This window comes from Pinus tabuliformis, chromosome 1_2, assembly GCF_031772625.1.
Source record: "Pinus tabuliformis cultivar Carrire ecotype Pingquan chromosome 1_2, CPIR1, whole genome shotgun sequence".
NCBI lineage: Eukaryota > Viridiplantae > Streptophyta > Pinopsida > Pinales > Pinaceae > Pinus > Pinus tabuliformis.
Window position 1 is genome coordinate 625,102,447 of NC_142298.1, and position 20,350 is coordinate 625,122,796.

The window sequence follows — 20,350 nt, forward strand, 5'->3', positions numbered from 1 at the left end:
AAAACTACACGTTTTGTTAATTTTTTGCTAGAATTGACATGTCAAAATCGCAATTTTTATATGATAATTTTAACTAAAAATGGTTAAATAATAGCTTTTTTTATGAATTTCATGTCAAAAAAATAATAATAATCACTTTTTTTTTCAAAAAATAATGATTAACTTAAAAATCAATGCGAAAATCACATATTACAGATATTGAACGTATAACAACCCTAATTGAGTGTTTATTCTTCTCATAAAATGTCAAAGTCAAAACATTGCAAAGCTTGATTTACAAGCATAACTTAAATTTAATCAACAATGTCACGTAATCCAAACTCTTCGTCCTCTAGAGTTTCATCATTGCCTTCTTCCACAATATTTTTTGTTTCCTTTTGCTCATTTTCCTCTTCTAATGGGTCTTTGATGTCTGTGAATCTCGCACACAACCCCCGGCGCCCCAACCCTCTCAACCCCCCCCTCCACCGGCCCGGGCGCTCTCACCCACCCCCCCAACCGACACCCCACCCTACCCCGTCGCCCTCACCCACCCTCACCCGCCCCCCACCCCGGCCCGGGCACCCTGCCAACCCCACCCGCCTGGGATCCCACACAAACCCCCACGCCCCAACCCTCTCAACCACCCCCGGCTCGGGAGCCCTCACCCGCCCCACCAACCGCCCCCCCACCCAGCCCCGGCACCCTCACCCGCCCCCCAGCCCGGGCGCCCTCACCCACCCTCACCCGCTCCCCCACCCGGCCCGGGCGCCCTCACCCGCCCGCCCTCACCTGGCGCGGGCTACCCGGGTGGCGCGGCCGAGGCAGGCGCCACCCGGGCGGCCCGCGCCCCCGCCCGACAGGCGGCAGGGCGATTACCAGAATCGCCCTGCCGCTTGCCGGGCCGGGCCGGGGGCCGCCCGGGTGGCGCGGACGAGGCAGGGTGGGTGAGGGCGCCCCCGGGGGGGAGGGCGGGTCAGGGCGCCGAGCAGGTGAGGTGGGTGAGGCCGCCGGGCGAGCGGGCAGCCGGTTGAGGGCGTCGGGGCGGGCGGGTGAGGCGGGTGAGGGCGTCGGGCAGGCGGGCGAGGGCGTCTGGGCAGGTGAGGGCGCGGGGCGGGCGGGCGAGGGCGCCGAGCGGGCGGGCGAGCGAGGGCGGGCGGGCAGGTGAGGCGGGTGAGGGTGCCGGGCGGGCGGGCGGGGGGGCGCCCGGGCGGGTGAGGCGGGTGAGGGTGTCGGGCGTGCAAGGGCGCCGGACGGGCGGGCGGACGAGGGCACCTAAGGGGGCAAGGCGGGTGAGGGAGCCGGGTGGGCGGGCGGGTGAGGGCCGCCCGGGCGATTGCCGGAATCGCCCTGCCGCCTGCCGGGGGGGCGCGGCCGAGGCAGGGTGGGTGAGGGTGGCCGGGGGGGCCGGCGGGTCAGGGCGCCTGTGCGGGGGGGAGGGCGGGTCAGGGCACCTGGCGGGCAAGCGAGTGAGGGCGTCGGGCGGGTGGGTGAGGGCGCCGGGGCGGGCGGGCGGGTGAGGCTGGTGAGGGTGCCGGGCGGGCGGGTGTGGCGAGTAACGGCGCCGGGCGGGCAGGCGACGGCGGGCGGGCGAGGGTGGGTGAGGGCGGGCGGGCGAGGGCGCCGGGCAGGCGAGGGTGGGCGAGGGCGCGGGCGAGGCGGGCGGGCGAGGGCGCCGGGAGGGCGAGGGCGGGTGAGGCGAGTGAGGGTGCCGGGCGGGCGGGCGGGCGAGGGCGCACGGGCGGGTGAGGCGGGTGAGGGTGCCGGGCGGGCGAGGGCCGGGCGGGCGAGGCGGGTGAGGGCGCCGGGCGGGCGAGCGGGCGAGGGCGCCCGGGCAGGTGAGGTGGGTGAGGCTGCCGGGCGGGCGGGCGAGGGCGCCCGGGCGGGTGAGGCGGGTGAGGGCGCCGGGCGGCGGGCGGCAGGGCGATTCCCGGAATCGCCCGGGCGCCCTCACCTGCCCACCCGCCCGTGCCCTCGTCCGCCCGGCGCCCTCACCCGCCTCACCCGCCCGGCGGGCGGGCGGGTGAGGGCGCCGGGCGGGCGAGGCGCCGGGCGGGCGGGCGGGTGAGGGCGCCCGGGCGATTCCCGGAATCGCCCTGTCGGAATCGCCCGGGCGCCCTCACCCGCCCGCCCGCCCGTGCCCTCGTCCGCCCAGCACCCTCACCCGCCTCACCCGCCCGGCGGGCGGGCGGGTGAGGGCGCCGGGCGGGCAAGGGCGCCGGGCGGGCGGGCGGGTGAGGGCACCCGGGCGATTCCCGGAATCGCCCGGGCGCCCTCACCCGCCCGCCCGCCCGGCGCCCTCGCCCGCCCGGCGCCCTCACCCGCCCGCCTGCCCGTGCCCTCGTCCGCCCGGCGCCCTCACCCGCCTCACCCGCCCGGCGAGCGGGCGGGTGAGGGCGCCGGCGGGTGAGGGCGCCGGGCGGGCGGGCGGGCGGGCGGGTGAGGGCGCCCGGGCGATTCCCGGAATCGCCCAGGCGCCCTCACGCGCCCGCCCGCCCGGCGCCCTCGCCCGCCCGGAGCCCTCACCCGCCTCACCCACCCGGAATCGCCCGGGCGCCCTCACCCGCCCGCCCGCCCGGCGCCCTCACCCGCCTCACCCGCCAAGGCGCCGGGCGGGCGAGCGGGTGAGGGCGGGTGAGGTGGGTGAGGGTGCCGGGCGGGCGGGTGAGGCGGGTGAGGGCGCCGGGCGGGTGAGGTGGGTGAGGGTGCCGGGCGGGCGGGCGAGGGCGCCCGGGCGGGTGAGGCGGGTAAGGGCGCCAGGCGGGCGAGGGCGCCGTGCGGGCGGGCGGGTGAGGGCGCCGGGCGGGCGGGCGGGTTAGGGCGCCCGGGCGATTCCCAGAATCGGCCTCACCCGCCCGGGCGCCCTCACCCGCCCGGGCGCCCTCACCCGCTCGCCCGCCCCTGCCCTCGCCCGCCCCTGCCCTCGCCCGCCCGGCGCCCTCACCCGCCTCACCAGCCCGGCGGGCGGGCGAGTGAGGGCGCCCGGCGGGCGAGGGCGCCGGGAGGGCGGGCGGGTGAGGGCGCCCGGGCGATTCCCGGAATCGCCCTGCCGCCCCGGCGATTCCCGGAATCGCCCTCACCCGCCCGCCCGCCCGTGCCCTCGCCCACCCGGCGCCCTCACCCGCCTCACCCGCCCGGGCGCCTTCGCCCGCCCGCCCTCCCGACGCCCTCGCCCGCCCGCCCGACACCCTCACCCAGCTCACCCACCTGGGCGCCCTTGCCCGCCCGGCGCAGGGCGATTCCGAGAATCGCCCAGGCGCCCTCACCCGCCCGCCCGGCCGCGCCCTCGCCCGCCCGACGCCCTCACCAGCCTCACCCGCCCGGGCGCCCTCGCCCGCCCGCCCGCCCGACGACCCCCTCGCCCGCCCACCCGGCTCCCTCACCCGCCTCACCCGCCTGGGCGCCCTTGCCCACCCGACGCCCTCACCCGCCCGGGCGCCCTCTCCCGCTCGCCCGCCCGGCGCCCTCACCCGCCTCACCCGCCCTGGCGCCTCGCCCGCCCGCCCAGGCGCCCTCACCCGCTCACCCGGGCGATTCCCGGAATCGCCCTGCCGCCTGCCGGGAGGGGCCGCGGGCCGCCCTGGTGGCGCGACCGAGGAAGGCGCCACCCGGGCGGCCCGAGCCCGCGCCCGCGCCCGACAGGCGGCAGGGTGATTCCCGGAATCGCCCTGCCGCCTGCCTGGCGGGGGCGCAGGCCGCCCGGGTCGCACCGCTGCGCGGCGGAGCTAGGCGTCACCCGGGAAGCCCGCACCCTCGCCCGGCAGGCGGCAGGGCGATTCCCGGAATCGCCCTGCCGCCTGCCGAGCGGCTCGCTCCGCCCCCCGGCAGGCGACAGGGCGATTCCGGGAATCGCCCTGCCGCCTGCCACGCGGGGGCGCGGCCGAGGCAAGGTGGGTCGGGGCGCCCAGGCTGGTAGGCGGGTGCCAGGCGGGTGAGGGCACGCGGGGGGGGCGGGCGGGTGAGGGCGCCAAGCGGGTGGGGGCGCCCGGGCCCGGCGGGTGAGGGCGCTCGGGCCAGTGGGGGCGCCCGGGTGGGGGGGCGGGTGAGGGCGCCGGGCGAGGGGGCGGGTGAGGGTACCCGGGCCTGGCGGGCGGGCAGTCGGGTGAAGGTGGGTGAGGGCGCCCGGGCCCGGGGGTGGGTGAGGGCGCCAGGGCCGGTGGGGGGGCAGTTGTGGGCGCCCAGGCTGGTGGGAGGGGGGGTTGAGAGGGTTGGGGCGCGGGCGATTGTGTGGGCGCCCGGGCGGGGGGGGTTGGCAGGGTGCCCGGGCCGGGTGGGTCGGCGGGTGAGGATGGGTGAGGGCACCAGGGCCGGGGGGCGGGTGAGGGCGCCGGGGCCGGGTGGGGGGTCGGTTCTGGGGGCGGGTGAGGGCACCCGAGCCAGGGGAGGGGGGCGTTGAGAGGGTTTGGGCACGGGGGGTTGTGTGGGCGCCCGGGCAGGGAGGGTTGCAAGGTGCCCCGGCCAGCGGGGGGGGGGGGTTGGGAGGGTTGGGGGGGCGGGGGTTGAGAGGGCGCCCGGGCCGGGCACGGGGAAGGGTGAGGGCGCTCGGGCAGGCGTTGGGTTGGGTTGGTAGGGATTAAAGGGGCTAGGGGTGTGGGTTGTGGGTGAAGGTAGTAAGGGTGTCGAGAGGGGGGTTAGAGGTAGGGGACGAGTCATGCTGTGGCACCCACCCTAGCATGTTATGGTTGAAAACATGTTAAATTTATACTTAGGAAAGAAAAATGATATTCTACCAAAAACATTAATGTGTTTTTTTTCCTCATAAACAACTTTGTTTGACACATAAAAATTTGGTTTTATTAGCATTTTTTAAAAATGTTCAAAATTGACCCTAAAAAAAAAAAATCATTATTCCAGTATCATCACTTTCATTTTGAAGCTATATTTTGCACGAAAATTTCATAATAAAGTTCGTAGTTACTGCCATTTTTAAAACATGTTCAAAATTAACGCATAAAAAATAAAAACATCGTTCTAGTATACACACTTTTCGTTTTTAGCACTGTTTTTGATGTTTTTTTGGGGTTTTTTGGCCAGAGTTCCCGTTTTGAGTTTATAGTTCCCGTTTCAAAGTTTACATTGTTGTTGGAGGAAGGAGGATGCTACTTCAGCGAAGGTAGTGGATGCCACTGTTTATCAATAGTTGGTGGGGTCGCTTATGTATCTGGTCAATACACGACCAGATATATGATATGCTGTTAACCAGCTTTCACAAGCTATGGTTAAGCCAACCAAGCTCTTCTGGAAGGCAGACAAGCATGTAGTGCATTATCTCAGAGGCACATCGGGATATGGATTGTGGTACAGACAGGAGGATGAGGTGAAGCTATGTGGCTTCACGGATGCAGATTGGGCAGGGAGCCCAACGGACATAAAGAGCACATCTGCAGTATCGGTTCAACAACAGTTTCTTGGTACAACAGGAAGCAGAGATCTGTGGCACTCAATTCAGCAGAGGCCGAGCATATGGCAGCAAGTTTGGCTACATGCGAGGCTATATGGATGAGGAAGATCCTGGTCGGGTTGTTCGGGTCACACTTTGAGCCTACTGTGATTTATTGTGATAACCAGAGTTGCATTAAACTCTCAGCTAATCCAGTATTTCATGATAGATCCAAGCACATCGACATTAGGTACCATCATATCAAAGATTGTGTGCAGCGGAGAATCATGTTACTTTCATACATTCCCACGAAGGATCAGGATGCTGATATCTTGACGAAGGTGCTCACCAGGAGCAAATTCGAATACCATAAAGGCAGGATAGGGGTTGCAGATAATCCATATCTTGTTGAGAGGGAGTGTTGAAAATGCAACAAGATGATGGAGCTTAGTGAAAAGAAGTCGCCTTCACTAAGTGGGCCCGCAGGCTATTTTTGGCGCAAAGTCTATTTTTAGACATATGGATCATGGTCTATGAGTTGAAAGATGATATTTATGGATGATTGGTCATGTTGGTAAAAATAGATGGACTTCTATTTTTAGACATATGGGCGGAGTCTATTTTTAGACTGCCAATCTAAAAATAGAATAGTCGAATATTATTAGCTCTTAATAATATTTGGACTATAAACATTAACTTATCCTCTTACAGCACTTCAATTCGAGCTACGGATGTGGCACATGCAACTGCTAGAAGGAAATATGATTTTCCTATGGGTTAGTTGAGCTATTGCATGATGGACTTCAGTTAGAACTCAAGTGATTGAGTTTGGTGGAGTTGATTGAGGAGTTGATGGAGTTGTGTTCAGTTTGACTTAGTTGAACTAGTTGTATTTAGTCTAACTGCCAAATACACTAGTGATGAGTGATGTGAATTAATTATTTATTAATTCACTAATTATTAACTCATAAATCAACTAAAGAATACATCAGTTAACTCAGTGCATGGACAGTTCAGTGGAGACAAGTGTTAGAGGAGGGTGAAAGGGTGAGACTATCTATCAATTGTGACTATAGCTGTGCATGAGATTTGCACAATCATTGATTGAGATTTCCAATGAGGATTGCATAGTACAAGCCAAGGGAATTCGAACTTGGATCAGATCTATTCTCAACTTGGATTGCGCAGTAGAGGCAGGCAAACAGTGGAGGAGATTTGAACCCGTGACTTGTTCAAATCTGAGCTAGTTTGTGTGTAGCAGGTGGAGATAGTACTGAGTACTTGTGAGGAGTATTGTACTATGTATTGTTACATGTTCTCTATCATTATAATATACAGATAGTTGGGGGTTTTCAGCTGTATGCTTTCCCCATTACATACTGTGTTGATATGTGTGATTTATGTTTCAATGTGCGCATGCAATTGTTTCTTAATTCCGCAAATTGATGATCAATGGTAGAGGAGGTTATGTATTATGCATGCATTCTGAAAATAGTTTATAATCAGGATAATCTTTGTGAATAAGTGTTATATTATTCAAAATTTCTACAACTTGATCTGGAACTGATCCAAGACAAACAATAAGGTATTACAGACTCATGTGCATGGATGTGCCTATGTTATTTTATGCAACGGATCGATAAGATTGCGAAATACACAAACACTGAAGCAGTTAGAGAAAACACAACAGGAAAAAAATATAAACACACAAGTTTAATAAGGAGTTCACCCAATACTCCTGGGATACGTCTCCCAATCCAGCCTTCAGTGGTGGCCTCTCTATTATGTTTTCAAAGTAGATTTTTTACAATAGTGAGCTCAATTTGAGTCTCTCACAGCAAATATAAATCAGTAGGACTGTACTTGGATCCCCCAAGTCTCTGGAGTACATAGACTCTCCTTACTGAAACTCGACCTCTATTGGTCACAGTAGTATGAGCCCAATCTAAGACTCATAAATGACAGGCATATATAGAGGAGTTCACTTGAACCTTTCAAGCCTTCTCTGGAGTACGCAGACTCTCTGACTCTCTCTGGCTCTGTCTGGCTTGATGCTGCCTTTGCTTCCACAGGTCAGCTTGACTTCCTCTCTCTGCTCTTAGCTTCTTGCATCTAACTAGTTCTCCTCTCCCTTGCTTCTCTGTCTGTTCGTGGCTTTAAAGCCAATCCACTTTCTGACTGTTCGTTCTAGCTTCTTGGCTTTCTGCTTCCCCTGCCTCTATCTATTTGAATTCCTCTATTCTGCATCATCATCACTGTGTAACGCCTCACAAGGAGGTGGCCACCTGTTTCATAACGAACTGAGTGTCAGTTCTCTTGGAAATGTTTGAATGGTTGTTAGTTCTATTTTCTCAAAACTAATGTAACTCAAACGAATGTGTTTTCCATTATGTAGCTCAAAATTCTGTTTGCTCAAACGAATGTGTTGTTAGTTCCGTTTGCTCAAACGAATGTGTTGTTCATGAGATTGATACATGAGAAACCATGATCAAAGGTACAAGAACTCAAAACAACTTATACATACTCAAGGGAGGACAACAACAGTGCTATCTAAGCAAAAATGATGAAAACTGGCTATGGCACAAAAGATTGGGACATCTAAGCTTTTCTCAAATAAGAAAAGCATGCAGATTCCAAGTTGTTCGTGATCTTCCAGACATCAGCATTCCTGAAAATACAATATGAAAACCATATCAATTCGATAAGCTAACCAGATCTCACTTCATTGAAAAACAAGGGTCAGCTAGTAAGCCTCTTGAACTTGTTCATACTGATTTATATGGACCATCAAGGAAAAAGTCACCTCGTGGAGAAGAATACTTTATATTGTTCATTGATGACTTTTCCATAATGTGTTGGATAGGTCTTCTAAAGCATAAAGATGAAGCATTTGAAAAGTTCAAAGCCTTCAAAGCTTTGGTTGAAAATGAATCAGGTCGAAAAATCAAATGCCTCAGATCTGATCGAGGAGGGGAATTTATCTCAGATGAATTCTTTGACTTTTGTGAACAACATGGAATAGAAAGGCAATTCTCCACTACAAGGACTCCTTAGCAAAATGGAGTGGTAGAAAGAATGAACAGAACTGTTCAAAAAATGGCTCCAGCTATGCTAGATGAATCTGGAACTCCTGCAACCTTCTGGGGTGAAGTTGCATTCGCCGCCATCACTACTCTCAATCAAGAAAATGTTCGGGTAAACAGCACTCAAACTCCACATGAAATTTGGTATGGTAAGACTCCTACTGTAAAATACTTCAAAGTTTTTGGAAACAAATGTTACATCAAAAGGACTGATGAAAAACTTGGTAAGTTTGAACCCAGAGCAGATGGAGGTATTCTTCTTGGTTACTCTTCCCGAAGTAAAGGGTATAAATGTTATAATAAAAGAGTTGGGAAAATTATTTAAAGTATTGATGTAGTGGTTGATGAAGCATGCAAAAATCCAAAATAGATAAAAACCGAAGATGAAGAAGATGAGGATTATTTTCCCACATCAAATCACATTGATTTTGAAGAAGAAACTAATGAAGCACCAGAGGAAGAGATAACAATAGAAGAAAAGACTCCATCCAGGGATGTTCAGAAAAAATCTTCCAGAAACTCAAATTTTAGGGGAAAAAGAGGTAGGTGTGCAGACAAGAAGAACTATTACAGAAGCCTCAAGCTATCTAGCATTACTATCTTCCACTGAACCTCAAAATGTAAATGAAGCATGCAAAGATGAATGTTGGGTCAAGGCCATGAATGAAGAACTTGAGCAAATTGAAAAGAATAATACTTGGGAATTAGTTCCTAGACCTCATGATAAGAATATCATAGGAACTAAATGGATATTCAAAAACAAGCTGAACGAAAATTGAGAAGTTATTAGAAACAAGGCCAGACTTGTTTGTAAAGGATATGCTCAACAAGAAGGTATAGATTTTGAAGAAACTTTTGCAACTATTGCTAGACTTGAAGCCATAATAATGTTTCTTTCTCTTTCTAGTTTTCATAAATTCAAAGTATACCAAATGGATGTAAAATCTATCTTTCTTAATGGAGACTTAGAAGAAGAAGTCTATATTGAGCAACTAGAAGGATTCATTCTTGGAAATGATGCAAAACTTGTATGCAGACTCAGAAAGGCTCTCTATGGTCTAAAACAAGCTCCAAGGGCCTGGTATTACCGTCTTGACAAATATCTCCACTAACAGGGTTTTTCAAATGGATCAGCAGATAGAAATCTATATACAAAGATTGACACTAATAAATTGCTAATAATTGTTGTTTATGTTGATGATATCATTTTTGGTAGCAATGAAGAATCCATGAGTCATAATTTTGCTTCAGTAATGCAACAATAATTTGAAATGTCCTTGCTTGGTGAGCTTACCTATTTTCTTGGTCTACAAGTTCAACAAAATAAAGATGGTATTTTTCTTTCACAAACCAAATATCTCAAATATATCTTGAAAAAGTACAGCATGGAAGATTCTAAACCAGTATGTACCCCAATGGTAACAGGATGCAATCTCAGCTCAAATGATGAATCAGCAATAGTACATCAACCAATTTACAGATCCATGATTAGCAGTCTGCTTTATATAATAGGTACCTGACCTGACATTATGCATGCAGTTGGAATAGTTGGAAGATTCCAAGCAAATCCAAAGGAATCACACCTTCAGGCAGTCAAAAGGATTTTCAAATATCTTCAAGGAACACAAAACTTAGGTTTATGGTATCCTAGAGATACAGATCTTACACTTCATGCATATATAGATGCAGATTGGGCAGGAAGTGTTGATGACAGAAAAATCACTGGTGGTGGTACATTCTATATGGGTTCCAAGTTAGTATCTTGGTTCAGCAAGAAACAAAGTTCAATTGCATTATCTAACACTAACGCAGAATACGTGGTTGTTGCATATTGTTGCACACAACTACTTTGGATGATGCAAACCTTGCAAGACATTTAGATCACATGTACTCCACCCATATCCATTCTATGTGATAATACAAGTGCCATCAGTATTTCAAAAAATCCAGTCATGCACTCCAAGACCAAGCACATACCCATCAAATATCATTTTCTATGTGAACAGGTGCTTAAACAAAAGGTCAAATTGGAGTATGTTCCCTCCAAAGAATAAGTTGCTGATATATTCACTAAATCACTGCCCAGAGAGACATTTAAATATCTCAGACAAAAGTTGGGAGTAGTTGTCGCATCCTCCTACTGTTAAATCCTATTTTTTCAGAAAAAGGTTGTTATACGCGAGTTGCATGAAGCGTAGTCATGTACATACGTGGGTTTCTGTGGGCACAGTTGCGTATATGTTGGTTTGAAGAAAAGCAGTGGGCTAAACTCAGGAAAAAGGGGTCTGCTATGGTTCTGTCAATTATCTGCTCTGTTTGATGATGGTTACAATCTATTGATAACATGTGGAAATATATTGGTCCTCATAAAGTTGTTGATAACTTGATGTATATCTGATTGATGATGATGTTTTGATATCTCTTACTGACATATGCAATGATCAAATCTGATAGTGAATAGGTGGAACAGGTTCAGGGGGAGAACATGGTATGCTTCTAATAAAGCATTGTTGGCATTATGTCTAGAAGTCTTCGGTACCTAATCAATGATGATGAGTTCTTACTTTATGATGATAGGTTGATACTCACATATGTTGATTATCATGGTTGATGATATGGGATGTTCCCTAGTGATGATATAATGAAGGTTCTTGTGGAAAGATCATGCAGTTCTTGATAATGATGTCTATGGTGTTTTCACATACATATGATATGATGTGCATGATTTTGTGCTACTGCTTGGAGATATGACATATGCTTAGTTGATTCATGGAAGGTTATGATAAGGGAACGTAGCAAGTTGATCTTGATGAGATCAAGAGGATGAGTTGGTATATGCCGACATATTTTGACACAAGTTGATGATATTTTGGGACATATACAGGTTGTTGGTCTGGATGTTGTTGACAGACACTGCTGATGATATAGATCATATGATAGTTTCTGATGACTATCATGGTCTTGTTTAAGCTATTTGGTCTCTGTTATATATGTCATGCATATCATTTAATGTAAAGGTCATGAAAAGACCTAATTTGTAACCCCACTATGCATGGGATGGATGATGTAATGTTTCTTGTTTTTTGTCATGTATAAACAATTGGTATAAACCCACTTGGTTGGGTGGATGAGTCAAATTTGTTATATCCCCACTTGGTTGGGAGATGTATGTATGTATGAGTCTTTGATGATAGGAAGGTCATTGGTATAGAGTCACGTTCTTCTTTTAGAAAATCTTTTTTCAGACTTTGCTTGTGCTCAGGGGGAGCATGGACTCGATCATGGGAACTCAATCAGTACACTTCAGCATACCAAAGATTTCAACATGTACTAAGGGGGAGCATGACCCTTTGCCCTTGATGACAAAGGGGAGAGTGACTTGGTGTGGTTCTTGCCATCAAGTCCAAAGGGGGAGATTGTTGGCATTATGATACATGTATTGTATTTGATGGCAACTCACTCAGATGAAAGATCACAGTATAGCAGGTAAACAGTAAAGAATTACAAATCAATCTTCACAGAATGAAGAAAGAGAGGTATACGTAGGTTCACCATTAACCAAGCTGCATATACACACAAGTTCACTGTATACAAGTCGTGTATATGTACACATGCACTTTCACAAAATGAAAAGCGTGTATACCTTGGAAAACTAAGTTTTTAGTCTGAAGTATTTGGTCCATGGTATTTTGATCCATGGTATTGGTCCAAGGTATCTGGTCCGAGGTATTGACCCTAGGTATTTGTTCCAAGGTATTGGTCCTAAGTGGTTTTGGTCCATGGTATTGAGAAAGGCCTAAAACTATAAAACGAGGAGAAGATCATTAGGCCATGGTGTGCAAGTATCGAATATCTGATGAAGTGTGAGATCTAGTATGCAAGTTATTGGGTTATGGTGCATTGCTGGATCTAAACCAAGGATGAACCTTATTGGATGATGAGGGATTAGATCTAATGATGGATAGGGATCTTAAGGCGTAAAATGAACTATTATTATGTGTTTTTGCTCATCTATATTCAAGATCTGAATAGTGACGCATATATTACTCTGTAAATGATATGATCTAGGTATAACTGAAGTCTGGAATAGCTACATAATTTTGAATCCATATTTGCAGATGTATATGCTGGTTGGCTTTGAGAAAAGCACATATACATGCAGGTCGACACATGGAAGTAGCGTATACCTTATAACATAAGTTTTGGTTGTTTTTGTTTGCTATTGCAGAGTTCTGGGTTCTGGTTTGGGTTCTGGTTACTATATTCTGGTGACAGTATTCTGAATGATCAGATTGATGGGTTGTCAAAGTGATTGATTGATTTAGTTGTGGTTGGTTCAAAAAATGATTAGTTGATGCATATGTATTTGATGATTGAATTACAGTTATGATGTTGTTGATGGATCCAGTCTGAAAATTTATGAAACGTGGTCCCTGGAGGAAGAGAGAAGGTCATAGCCTTCTGTAGGTCGGCACCTACGTACCAGCAAACATATCGGCTAGTACAAGAGCTAGGGGGTTGTAGCTCCCTTCCAATAGTAGCTAGAAAACAAGAGAAGGTTGCAGCCTTCTGCAGGTAGAAGCCTGCGTACTGGTATAAGTATGCACCAGTACAAAATTGTAAACAAATTTTTCTTATTATTAAAAGAAGACAGAGACGACAGCAGTAGGTGGTTTTTACCCACATTGGGTTTCCACCTTATATCTTGGTGTTCATGTGTGATGCTTATGTGTAATGCTTTATTCTTCTTTTATTGCACTGTCTAATTAATATCTGACATACTGGTTAAAGTTCAATGGATGATAAACTGGGTAAATCAAAAGTTCTCTGCATATACGTTGGTTGCTTTAATAATAGTCGCGTGTACACGCTAGTTCACTTAGCGAAAGTAGTGTATACAAATCTGCCTATGGAAATGAAAAATTATTGAGTTATTAATATTGATTCACCCCCCTGATGAGCCCCAAAAATGGATAATTATTTGGGCTCATTCAACCTCCTAATTTGACTTAATCCACCATTCTCATTAGTTTATTGCATTTTTTTGATTATATTTATGCTAATAGAGTGAATTTGGTTAGTCATTATGCCAACAAGTCTAATGGGTGCTTTGTGTAGCCTTTTTGGTCAATTTGGAGACAAAATTGAAGGTCTTAATGAGAACTTGGCAGCCAAATTCGTGGGAGAACAAGGGAGAGGATTTGTAGGAAGGTGTCCCCTTCATTTATGGGCCCTTACCTCGAATTCTCCACCATCAGCTCGGAGTTCAAGGGCCACCGAATCAATCAGCACAAGGGCAGCCAAGCAAGTCAAGTAGGACTGCTGTTAACTGCAAGTTTTGGGCAGCCGAGTCCCTAAAGTTTAGGAGGACTGTTGGGGTCCTCAATTTGTATAAATAAGAAGGCTTAGGGCCTCATTTTGGTTAGCTAGTGGTTAGTCATTTTGTAGCTGGTAGTTAGTCATTTCATAGTCTTGTTGTAGTCATTTTGTAGTTCGATTTTTAGGCAATAGATTAGCTTTGCTTTCAGCTCATTCTCAAGCTCTCCTTGTGGACAGTTTTTGATGTAACTCTTCATTTCTTGATCAATAAAGATGAATCCAGCTTTGCACCAGCAATAAATCTCTCTTAGGAGGCTGTAGCTCTTGGGGTTGGGCCCATCTCAAGCGCCCAGTACCTCCTTTGTTTATCTTTATGTGTGTTTGCTACGTTCTTAAAATAAAATCTGCTCTTTAAATTTAAGTCTTGCTTTGTTATTTAGGTTGCTCTTGATGGTTAAAGTAGCTTTTTATGTTTAGAATAGATTGGTAGGAGTTATTCATGCATTCAGATCTTTTGGAATGTTCTTTCTCACGTGTTGTACGTGGTTCTTGTTATAAATAAAGTTGTTGTCCATTCTTGTTACTGTTAGCTAGATCATATTAGGGTAGCATAACTAGATCTTTGTTTTCTTGCATGTCTTTGTTTGTTCAGTTTGAAAAACCACTTGCAGAGTACCTGTTATCCTTCTCTATCTACCCATAATCCATCTGATAATCTGCTCCAACCCTTAGTCCATGATTCGTACCCTTCATTTGCCATACTTTCCCCACCTTGCCCTAATTCCTACATTCTTGCGCATCATCGCTTCCTCCATCCTTGAACAAATCCAATCGCTCCTTAGCCTCATCCACCAAGTCCTAGGCCTCTTCACACCCCTATTTCACCTCCATACTCATTCCTCCATCTTTTCCCCTCCATCCATGCTCCAAAATCCCATTTCGAAACATCCTGTAGAAGAATTACAGAACATCCTGTAGAAATCCTGAACATCCTGTAGAACCCCTGCAGACTTCCTGTAGAAGCTCATAAACACGGTTTCTTGGCAGCCAAACTTTGTGAGACTCTCTGGAAGGGTGTTAGGGACCCTTTAGACCCTCTCTGAACCTTCCCAACCTTTCCCAAGCGCTTCTCCTCCTTGATCCACCTCTGCACAATGAAAAGCTAGTTAAAAGCACATGCATGATAATTCTAATAACTTAATCAACAATACAAAAAGATGTTTTCTTCAAATAGTGATAACTTAGACACATGCATTTTACCTTCCTAGAAGTAATGGCATCTCTTTCAGTAGTTTGCATGCTCTCCTTTGCGTCAGTAGGACTAGCTGGTAGAATTAGGGTTTGCTAGGGTTTGCGTTCCTTTTTGGCTTTCATTTTCTTTTCGCAATTAGATTAGCTTCCTTCGAGTTAGCTTTCATCCATCAATTAAAAAGCTTATTCTAAGAGCTCATAGAAGTTGGCTTAAGCTCCTAGCGGACTTGTGCCAGCTGACCAAGTGACAGCTGCGGCAAGAGCTAATACTTGTGCATACAGCACCGTCGCTTCCAAGTTTTTTACGAACTACCAAGTTGATAAAATTAAAGAAGGGAGTTCCAGGAGTTGTAGCATTATTGCTACAACACTGGGGCCCACCATCTTTTTGGCGCCATTGCCGGGGAAGCGTCAGAGTATTGGTGATTGCCGCTTTTCTTCTATTTTCCACTACAATCTTCTGCTAAGTAGTTTATTTCATTTCCATTATGCAATTTCGTTTATGCAAAAGTAGATTAGCATTTCCCGCTTTCATAAATTAGCATTTCTCGCTTTCATAGATTAGCATTTCAATTCTGCAATTTCATTTTTGCAAGCGTAGATTAGCATTTCAATTCTGCAAGCGTAGCCTAGCATTTCATTCCTGCAATTTCATTTGAGCAAAATAGATTAGTCATTTCCTGATTCCATTTCAATTCCGCATTTTCATTTCAGCAAGATAGTTAGTTGCAGTTCAATCTATTTTAGTTTTACAGGTACAAGAAGAAAAATACAAAAACCAATCAAAAAGATTTCCTTTCATGCCTTGTAGGAGTAGAGATAAGTTAGAAAAATGATTTCACAACACCCCCCATTGCTTCACACTGCCAACCTTCTCTCTTCTTCGATGGCTGTGACTAAGAAGAACCCTTGGATGGACATCAAGGCATATTTAAAGAACCTCTAGGGGAGAAGAAGAAGAAAACATTCCTCTGGAGCAAATGGCTACAAGTAGAAATGTTGGGAGCAATACCTTGTCCAAGAATGAGTTTGCAACTCAAATGGAAGATTTCAAGAGTGATATGAGGCAGTTTCTTGCCATGCAAGTGGATACCTTACAGATCCAAAGGAAGCAAGAGGGAGCCAAGAGCGCTTTGGTCATCTTTTGTCCTAGGTGCACTAGAAAGCATCCTAGGAACGAATGTCCAATGCACTCCCTAGAAGTGTGTTTCATCTGTGAAGAATACCATCCTACAAATCAGTGCCCTTCCTTGCCTGGACTTAAAGTTGCATATCAGAGAGCCAAAGGAGCCACTGAACCACTCCATTATATGAACCAAAGGAGGCCGCATGGACCTAGATCGTACCAGCAGGAACTGCAAGGGACATCCGAGACCTATTATGACCCCTATCAAGCCACTTTCATGCCCTCTTGGGTTCCCCCTGCTCATCCTTCTTGGTTCACACCTCCTCCTTGTTCCTTCCCAGATCGATATTATGCCCAACTAGTTGCTCATTCATTTCACTCTTATGCTCAGCCACAGCCTCAGTGGAATGCACCTCATCAGGGGTGGAGGCCCCAATACAACACTCCTCCTGCTTCTTTTCCTCCACCACCTGTTCATCCACAACCATCACCTTCTGCTCCACCAAGGCAACCCCAAATGCCTGCCCAACCACAACCCCATCCACAACCATCTCAAATCTACGCCCCCACTCAGCTACCCATACCACCATTTCCAAACCTGTCCATTGGAGTAGCTCAACAAAATTGCAATGCTGAGACACAACATGTGCAAATGACTCCTTTTGAGCTCAATGATGTTCACCAAAGCTCAGGAAGAGTGTTGCAAAACAGAGATTATATTGACAACATTGAAGGACCAAAGGAAAAAGAAGATTCCAAAGAGGAGATCAAAGAACCATGAGCTGCACTTGATGAAGAGAGGAGATCAGAATCAGAGATCGAGAGAGTTCCTTCATGGTTACCATCAAATCCTCCATGTACTCAAGAGAAAGATCAACAAAAAGAGGAAGATGAGGAAGTCATAGTAGAAAGTGACATGAAACATGACCCAGATCAGCAAAAGGACCAAGGATATCAGAGCTATATTGAGATATGGTTTCAGAAGGTCACTAAGTTGCAGCAGTACTCTCTTCTTCAGCTATGTTTGATCCCTTCAAAGTCAAATCATTTGGTCTCTGAGATCCGGATAGCTGGCAAAGCATGCATTTCAAGCCTCCACATCAGTTTAGCTCTAATCTCAATGTGCACATGGCTCCATTGGAAGTATTCTTATACTTGAGAACGATTTTGTTTTTCAAGTAGGGTAGGGTAGAAAAAAAGAAAAAAGAAAAAAGAGAAAAAAGAAAAAGAAAAAAATGAAAAAAAGAGGGAAATAGAAATCTAAGGTGAAAACCTCCTCGGAGGCGCCTTAGATTGGCTCATTGATTGAAAACCTCCATGAGGCGGTCAATGGGTTGGGAAAAAAGAGAAAAGAGAATAAGATCTCTGGGTGAAAACCTCCCTTGGAGGCGCCCAGGGCAGGCAATTAGGGTGAAAACCTCCATGAGGCGCCCTAGTTGTTTTTCAAAAAAAAAAAAAAGAAGAGAAAAAGAAAAATAAAAATAAAGCTAATCTCCATTGAATAATTTCATGTGGCAGCAATGACATTGTAGGACAAGACGATCACTCAAAACAAAGACAAAGGAGTTTTTGTGCCTTCTAGAGGAAGTCCTATATTTCTACAAGAAACATCCTGTAGAACCTTCAAGCGAGCCAGATTTGATTTTGGAAGGGGATCTAAAGCTTGGAATCCATTGGTTATGCCTGCAAGCATCCATGTTCCCATTCCTCGCCCTTTTCCATCATCTTTTCCACCTCATTGTGCTTCTTCATTGTGCTTCTACAGGAAGTTCCTGTAGAAATTGTAGGAAGCTAGAAATGGATTTCAAAAAGGTGGTTTGGCGAACATGGTAGCTTCCTCAAGGGTTTAGAATTCCTCCTGCACTCTTCAAACTCCTCCTCCATCATCTCCATACCTGCATCACAGCCCAAGCTCAATTTTTCTTTCCATGCAAAAACTTGCAAAATGCTTTGAAGAAAATACCTATAATAGAATTTGTTTTTGCCATAACTTGAAAACCATGCATCCATTTGAAAAACCGTTTTACAGGGAATTGTATAGGGATGATGGCAACATGCTCGAGTAGTTTCAGGCCATTCCGATGCACGGTTTCCAAGAAATTAGCCTCCATTTCCATCAGCCATTTTTGCATTTTCTCCATATCCGTGCATCCGTTTCAAAACTTGTTTCATGGGGATATGCATATGAGTGATGGTAACCTACCCAAGCAGTTTCAGCCGATTCCGATGCACGGTTTCTGAGAAATCGATTTCTGAAATCTTCAGCCATTTTCCATTTTTCTCGAAATCCGTGCATCCATTGATCACGATTTTGCTATGGGAGGTGCATAATGACGATAGGAACATGCTCAGCAAGTTTCAGATCGATCCGGTTTACCGTTTGGGAGCTATGGCGAAAATAAGTTCTGGTCTGGTGAAAATTCAGCAGCAGCAGCTTCAAGGTGCAGATCTGAGCGTGGAAATGGACTCCTGCAGCATGCATCTGGCTAGAGGACACCTGCACAAGGAAACCAACCAAAAATTAGCAGCCAAGCCACATGCAATCAGAAAAACCAATGCATGCAGCAAATGACAGGCCATAGCAGCCATTTGACTTCAGGTACGTGACTAAAACTGGTTCCTCTGTTGCATGAATCTAATTGAAGAAATGCTTAAACAAATGGAATGGTGGAATTAAGGCACGAATATGGAAACATTGAGCCGATAGTTCCTTTTCCAATTCTCTAGCAATTAGCCAGGAATCATGCAGCGTACGTGTTAGTCAACTTACGTGAAAATTAAAAATAAAAATAAAAACAGACAGTGGTAGAGGCTTTAACTCCAGTGCAACTGATTAACAAGAAGAGGACATGCAGCTCATCACAACACTGCGTCTGCATGTGTCCACGTACACTTTTCCACTTCACTCTCTCACGCAAATCACGCAGCAATTAAAGGCGGCTCAGCTAAAACTTATGAATTGTTGTTCATCTGCACTTTCCACATCCTCAACTGAAGTGTGCACAATCGGTTAATTGGTTCTCTATCATCAACTCATTGATGGTTGTTTTATTTCTCTCCGAAATGGTTGCAATAATCATGATGCGAACATTGAACTGTGGAAGTTTAATGACAACTATGCTGCTATTATGGGTGTTTATGGGTTTCTTTGCAGGGTATGCATTGTCACGTCTATATCAGATGTTCAAGGGCACAGAACAGAGGAGGAACACGCTGAAGACACATTCTTGTTTCCAGGCATTTCCTTTTGCATTTTCTTTATTCTCAATGCACTGCTATGGGGAAAAAAATCAACTGGTGTAGTTCCTTTCGAGACTATGTTTGCCTCGGTCCTTTTATGGTTTGGAATTTTTGTGCCATTGGTCTTTGTGGGCAGTTACTTTGGCTACAAGGAACCTACAATTGAAGATCCAGCGAAGACCAATCAAATCCCCAGGCAGATTCCAGAGCAAGCTTGGTATATGCAGCCCATTTTCTCAATACCAATTGGAGGCATTTTGCCTTTTGGAGCTATATCCATTGGACTGTTCTTCAGATTAACTTCAATATGGCTGCATCAGTTCTACTGTATATTTGGGTTCCTGTTCATTGTCTTTGTGATCCTCATTGTTACATGTGCAGAGATCACCATTGTCTTGTGCCACTTTGAATTGTGCAGTGAAGATTACAACTAGTGGTGGAGATCTTATTTGACTGTTTCTATGCATGCCTTTGGTTTGTGCGCACAATATACTTACCAGTGAAGATTGACTGAGGCTCTGCACTCTGTCTGTGGGAGCTTAATTCCCTTTTGACAGTCGAGTTTGGGCAGCAAAAGCATTATAACCAGGGAATTGGTATAGCAATATATATGTCTTTGATAGAAATCTGTCCTTTTTTTATGTGCCCACCTAATACATTTTATCCTCTGCATCGGTGATAAAAGCACCATTCTGATTTAAACTATGGATGTATTCCTACCATTTTGTTTCCCAACTACTTGTTAGCCCCAAATCCTTTGCAGTTTGCCATACTCATGTACCCAGATTGATGTTTAGACTGACACACCTGAGAAATCCTATCCTGAGGATCAAAAGAGGAAGACATAAAACAACAGTCCCTTTCTGCTCGAAGCATTGAAACAGGGCACTCTCACCAAACCAGACCAACCAGCTTACATCCTTTTTGGAGCAAGTTGAGTGTGGCACAAAATTGAAGAAAGGAAACACGCGG